This window comes from Dendrobates tinctorius, unplaced genomic scaffold, assembly GCF_039654945.1.
Source record: "Dendrobates tinctorius isolate UK_male_01 unplaced genomic scaffold, ASM3965494v1 ptg000093l, whole genome shotgun sequence".
Classification (NCBI taxonomy): Eukaryota; Metazoa; Chordata; class Amphibia; order Anura; family Dendrobatidae; genus Dendrobates; species Dendrobates tinctorius.
The window spans coordinates 28,741,721-28,748,994 of NW_027361761.1; the positions used below are offsets into that span (position 1 = coordinate 28,741,721).

Here is a 7,274-nt window from a genome sequence, read left to right on the forward strand (position 1 = left end):
GTGAGCATGAAAAAAAGGAAATAAAAAGTAAAAAATGAATGGCAAAGAAGTCACCCTGAGTCCATGAAGTGAAAACGGCGCATGAGGGAGTTGAACTTGGTTCACTACTATCAAATAAGAGAAGTGTTTGTGTGCTCCTATGTCGTTCGCCACCAGTCATCATCAGATGACCCTGGACAGCGAAACGCACATAATGTGAGCATCACACTCTTCTCTGGTGAATCAAGACCCACTCATGCGCACTCACAAGAATGTATGTAAAATAGGGTACTTAAAAGGCACTCACCATACTAATAATAGATATGACAAATACACAATGATGAAAATGTCATATGTAAAAAAATGACACTAATAATGCTATATTCCAACTATGAACAAGACCATAATAATGAGGATTATAACACGAGGAAAAAACATAAGAAATGGAGGCATCTTCAAATCTTGAGTCTTCAATAAATGCCCATAAATCTTCTTTTCCATTTAAACACTGGAGGAATCAAACACGAAAACCAATGTTCTGTAACTAAAAAAAACAAAATGTTAATGTCACACTATAAAAACTCCTCCTCAAGGACTCAATGAAAGCTTCGGTTTCGGTGCTTTTTTGTAGCTTTATTATTCATTATCATATTCCTGTCTTTTTCCATGGGTTGTGGACTTTTTAGGGTGGGTAAGTTTTTATAGTGTGACATTAACATTTTGTTTTTTTTAGTTACAGAACATTGGTTTTCGTGTTTGATTCCTCCAGTGTTTAAATGGAAAAGAAGATTTATGGGCATTTATTGAAGACTCAAGATTTGAAGATGCCTCCATTTCTTATGTTTTTTCCTCGTGTTATAATCCTCATTATTATGGTCTTGTTCATAGTTGGAATATAGCATTATTAGTGTCATTTTTTTACATATGACATTTTCATCATTGTGTATTTGTCATATCTATTATTAGTATGGTGAGTGCCTTTTAAGTACCCTATTTTACATACATTCTTGTGAGTGCGCATGAGTGGGTCTTGATTCACCAGAGAAGAGTGTGATGCTCACATTATGTGCGTTTCGCTGTCCAGGGTCATCTGATGATGACTGGTGGCGAACGACATAGGAGCACACAAACACTTCTCTTATTTGATAGTAGTGAACCAAGTTCAACTCCCTCATGCGCCGTTTTCACTTCATGGACTCAGGGTGACTTCTTTGCCATTCATTTTTTACTTTTTATTTCCTTTTTTTCATGCTCACCATGGTCAGTGCTCTAATTATTATCTTTATCATGAAATTTTGAATGAATATTAGTTTACATCAGTATTTTGGTCCTATATGTGTAGACATAGGGCTTTAGTAGTATATCACAGATCTTCATACTTGTATTAAAATAGCGCTTTAATATGTTGATACACTAGTGATCTATATATTAAGATTATCTATTCTATTCTTATAAATATTATTTTTGTAGCGCTTATATTTAAGAAATTTAATATTGTTTTTTAAGATCTGGTGATCTACCTCAAGTGATATTATGATTTATTTTTCATGGTTTTGAGTACTTTTTCTGGGCATGCGCTATTGATATTCCAGTAATGGGCATGCGCCATGGTTATTCCAGTCAGGTAATTGATTGCAGCTGGGCCGAGGATTATTTAAACGGGGATTTCCCCTCTTAAGTCATGCCTCCCGTTGAAGCAAAGGCGAAACGCGCGTCGGGGCAGAGGGACGCCTGAGGAGACTCCATATCCATCATTGGTAATGGCTGCTTTGCTCTATTATACAAATTGTTTCTGTGTCATATGACCACTGCCATTATGCCGCTGCATGGGTTTCATTGTGAGAGCGGATTTCATGCCGCCAACAAAGGGTGATACTGCCATGGGGATGGCTAGCACTTTGGCTCAGATTTAATCCATGGGCATCGCCGTAGTTTAGACCCCTTGCGGTTTTCGGCAATTTGCAGTGGCTACATAGGTCTGAGAGCTTCCATTTTAATCAGTATCCTTATTGCACTAATTTATAGATACATTACAAATTCCACAGCTTGCACACTTTTGTGGATGTTTACATTATTGTGTATGTTTTCATAGAATAAGGGATTTTGCAGCTATTGTTCATCCATTATTTATTACTATTTTCATAATGGTGTATTTATTCAGTGTTTGGTGTATGGAATAAAATGGGCTTATAACGTCCCTTTATTGATATGTGCATCTCTCTATTTGTACTGTTTTAATTCTTTATGAATAAAAAAAAAAAATTTTGCTATTTATACCAATTGGTCCTTTATTCTGATTTATTTTTCAGTAGGATATTGTGATTTATATCAATAGTTATGGTATTTATTTTTTGATTATGGAGGCAATTTTATAAGTGATTTATCATTATTGACTGTTGTTTAAACAGAGCCATATTATGGATTTCAAAGCCAAGGAAAGTTCTTGGCAAGCGAAGGCCACTAGTATGTTCCAGAGAGGTGCTACATCATCACATAGTTCTACTTCCCATGCGAGTCAGGATAATATACAGAAATATAAAAGAGTTTTGAATAAAAAGATTAAGGTATGGTGGACGAAAATTACCTTAGAAAATTATGTGGCACAGAATATCGTTCCAAGAGGCTTAAGGATCAACATATATCCTACTTTTGATCTGGGAGAAGAAACTCTTATTAATAGGTGGATTGCGGCCGCTAACACCTGTTCTTTGGAATTCATCAAAATAATTATTGAAAAAAATTCTATTACTCTTAAAGATATAGAGACTGAAGTTGAGGATCTTCAAAAAATCTTATTACATGATATGAGAAAAGAGGAATTTCAGGAATTTGTTATGAAACTTGATAAAGACATTGAAAAATGGGAGAATCACATTAGTCTAAATAAACAGAAGAAGTATGAAAGGGATTGGGCTGACTTTGAGTCTAAGAGAATTTTCAAATGGCAAATGCCGAAGAAAAAAGATCCTATCCCTAGGAATTTGCTTAGGGATTTATCCACATCCAATTCCTCTATTAGTGATGTGGGAAGTAGTACTTTTGAAGCCAGTTATAAACCGAGGACTCGACAGCATCATAAAAAAAAGTGCTACCCCTAAAAATCAAGTGAGTGATACTGTTGAGGTTATTAATTTGTCTAGTCATATGTTAACAGATGCACAAATTAGGGTGCTACAGAGAGGGCTAACGTTTTCCCCTTCATCTGATTTAGACACGTTCACGGCAATAAAGGACTTGCATCTCTTCTCCAGAAAACTGGTTTTGAAGAGGTTACATCATAAAAAAGAAAGTGGTGGTGACTTCTCTAGTAGGGAGGAAAATGAAGCTCTTGAGATTCTTGAGTCTCTGATTGATGAGAATACATCAAATGTAAGTAATTTCCCCGTGAAATTAATTAATAAATCTACAAAATTTCCCTCTTTAACATTAGTACCGGCAGTTGATACGTTCACAAAGATTGTGTCATCTGAAATCGATAAATTAAAGAAAACTAGTAAGTTTGGCCATAACAATTTGTCCATGCAGGAGAGGAATGCTTTAAGAGAACTTAAGGAATGGGACGATGTGGTTTTCAAGGTGGCCGACAAGGGAGGTAACATAGTAATATGGCCGAACTCCATGTATGAGGCTCAAGCCAATAAATTGTTAAACAATACTCAGGAGTATAGGCTACTTACTTATAATCCTATGGGACAATTTAAACTGGAACTGATTGATATTTTGGAGGCCGCAGTTGAAAACCACATTGTCCCTAAGAAATTATTAGAAATCCATCAAAAACTCAGTCCTAGGTTAGCAACGTTCTATCTGATACCAAAGGTCCATAAAAATTCCCAGGATCCACCGGGAAGACCTATAGTGGCAGCCAATGAGGGTCTCTGTGAGATCATATGTAATGTGATAGATCATTTTTTGAAACCTTTAGTGACTCAGCTACCCTCATATATTAAGGATACCACAGCTGCACTTGGACATTTAGAAAATATTCAATTAACTGACAACATGATCCTTGTTACAGCAGACGTTGAGGCTTTATATACATCGATTCGCCATCAAGATGGACTTAATGCTGTTGGTAAATTCCTCTTAAACAGTAACGTAGATCATGATATGGCCAACTTTGTTCTTGCTTTACTGAAATATGTATTAACTCATAACGCATTTTCCTTTAATGGAAAAATTTTTCTTCAAAAGCAAGGTACAGCTATGGGGGCGGCTTGCGCCCCCTCATATGCGAACCTGTTTATGGGAGCTTGGGAAAGACATATTTTTCAAGATAGCGAAATAGTGGGTATGGAACGGATCCATAATTGGATCCGTTACATAGATGATATCCTGTTTATTTATGAGGGATCAGGTGAGGAATTGAGGTGTTTAATGAATACACTTAACAACAATAACCAAAATATCAGGTTGACGTATCATTATGGACGTAAAATTGAATTTTTGGATCTGTCCATTACAGTTCTATCTGATGGTCGGCTATCAACCACAGTATATCGTAAACCCACGGCAACAAATTCCTTGCTCCATGCTTCATCGGCACATCTAAAATCCACTATAGATGGGATACCCATTGGACAATTTTTGCGTATTAAGAGAATTTGTTCTGATGAAGGTCTTTTTGAAGAACAGTCCTCTATCCTCAGGAAACGATTTCAAAATAGAGGATACAATCGGAAGTCTATTCAGAGAGGATATATGAGGGCAAAAAGTGTCCCCAGAGAACAACTTTTACATAAGAATGTGATTCCTCCTAGGATTGTAAACAAGGACCAGCAGGTAAGATTTATTTCAAACTTCAATAATAAATGGTTTGAGGTTAAAAATATAGTACAGAGACATTGGCAAATCCTCTTGACCGATCCTGTGTTGAGGGAAATTTTACCATCAGGTCCCTCATTTGTGGCAAAAAGGGCTCCAAGTTTGCGAGACATTTTGACACATAGCCAATATGATCCTCAACGGAAAGAGAGGGAGAGGAATATGGAGCGTATGGGATTTTTTCCCTGTGGTATGTGCAAGGCATGTGCCAACATGAAAAAAAGTAGTAAGTTCCAGAATTTTGACCAATCCAGATGCTTTGATATTAGAACTTACATTACATGCTCTACGAAGGGAGTGATCTACTATGCCACTTGTCCATGCCAGAAAATCTATATTGGGATGACTAGTAGGGAGCTCAAGATTCGAGTTCGGGAACACTGCCTCGACATTGACAAAGCCAAAAAGATTGAAGATGCTGCTTTGTTGAAAACATTACCTAGGCATTTTAAAAATTTCCATCATAGCAATTCTAGGTTACTCCAAGTCAAGGGTATTGATCATATTAATTTGGGTCTTAGAGGAGGAGATGTTGGTAAAAGATTAGCCAAAAAAGAGTGCCAGTGGATATTTCGATTGGGCACCTTAACTCCTCAAGGACTCAATGAAAGCTTCGGTTTCGGTGCTTTTTTGTAGCTTTATTATTCATTATCATATTCCTGTCTTTTTCCATGGGTTGTGGACTTTTTAGGGTGGGTAAGTTTTTATAGTGTGACATTAACATTTTGTTTTTTTTAGTTACAGAACATTGGTTTTCGTGTTTGATTCCTCCAGTGTTTAAATGGAAAAGAAGATTTATGGGCATTTATTGAAGACTCAAGATTTGAAGATGCCTCCATTTCTTATGTTTTTTCCTCGTGTTATAATCCTCATTATTATGGTCTTGTTCATAGTTGGAATATAGCATTATTAGTGTCATTTTTTTACATATGACATTTTCATCATTGTGTATTTGTCATATCTATTATTAGTATGGTGAGTGCCTTTTAAGTACCCTATTTTACATACATTCTTGTGAGTGCGCATGAGTGGGTCTTGATTCACCAGAGAAGAGTGTGATGCTCACATTATGTGCGTTTCGCTGTCCAGGGTCATCTGATGATGACTGGTGGCGAACGACATAGGAGCACACAAACACTTCTCTTATTTGATAGTAGTGAACCAAGTTCAACTCCCTCATGCGCCGTTTTCACTTCATGGACTCAGGGTGACTTCTTTGCCATTCATTTTTTACTTTTTATTTCCTTTTTTTCATGCTCACCATGGTCAGTGCTCTAATTATTATCTTTATCATGAAATTTTGAATGAATATTAGTTTACATCAGTATTTTGGTCCTATATGTGTAGACATAGGGCTTTAGTAGTATATCACAGATCTTCATACTTGTATTAAAATAGCGCTTTAATATGTTGATACACTAGTGATCTATATATTAAGATTATCTATTCTATTCTTATAAATATTATTTTTGTAGCGCTTATATTTAAGAAATTTAATATTGTTTTTTAAGATCTGGTGATCTACCTCAAGTGATATTATGATTTATTTTTCATGGTTTTGAGTACTTTTTCTGGGCATGCGCTATTGATATTCCAGTAATGGGCATGCGCCATGGTTATTCCAGTCAGGTAATTGATTGCAGCTGGGCCGAGGATTATTTAAACGGGGATTTCCCCTCTTAAGTCATGCCTCCCGTTGAAGCAAAGGCGAAACGCGCGTCGGGGCAGAGGGACGCCTGAGGAGACTCCATATCCATCATTGGTAATGGCTGCTTTGCTCTATTATACAAATTGTTTCTGTGTCATATGACCACTGCCATTATGCCGCTGCATGGGTTTCATTGTGAGAGCGGATTTCATGCCGCCAACAAAGGGTGATACTGCCATGGGGATGGCTAGCACTTTGGCTCAGATTTAATCCATGGGCATCGCCGTAGTTTAGACCCCTTGCGGTTTTCGGCAATTTGCAGTGGCTACATAGGTCTGAGAGCTTCCATTTTAATCAGTATCCTTATTGCACTAATTTATAGATACATTACAAATTCCACAGCTTGCACACTTTTGTGGATGTTTACATTATTGTGTATGTTTTCATAGAATAAGGGATTTTGCAGCTATTGTTCATCCATTATTTATTACTATTTTCATAATGGTGTATTTATTCAGTGTTTGGTGTATGGAATAAAATGGGCTTATAACGTCCCTTTATTGATATGTGCATCTCTCTATTTGTACTGTTTTAATTCTTTATGAATAAAAAAAAAAAAAAAAAAAAATTTTGCTATTTATACCAATTGGTCCTTTATTCTGATTTATTTTTCAGTAGGATATTGTGATTTATATCAATAGTTATGGTATTTATTTTTTGATTATGGAGGCAATTTTATAAGTGATTTAACATTGATATCGTTGTCAGGATCACTGGTGAGTCGCTATGTGACTCCAGCCTTTGACTCAAGATAAGCTCTGAA

General features: G+C 36.3%; 1 long non-coding RNA gene across 1 annotated transcript; it reads left to right on the forward strand.

Annotated features, from left to right (window-relative positions):
- Positions 1 to 3,192: 3,192 nt before the first annotated feature.
- Positions 3,193 to 7,052, forward strand: LOC141098668 (uncharacterized). Its single transcript, XR_012234311.1, has 3 exons — positions 3,193 to 3,348; positions 4,445 to 4,761; positions 5,542 to 7,052. It is a non-coding gene; the product is annotated as an uncharacterized lncRNA (long non-coding RNA).
- The last annotated feature ends 222 nt before the right edge of the window (positions 7,053 to 7,274 follow it).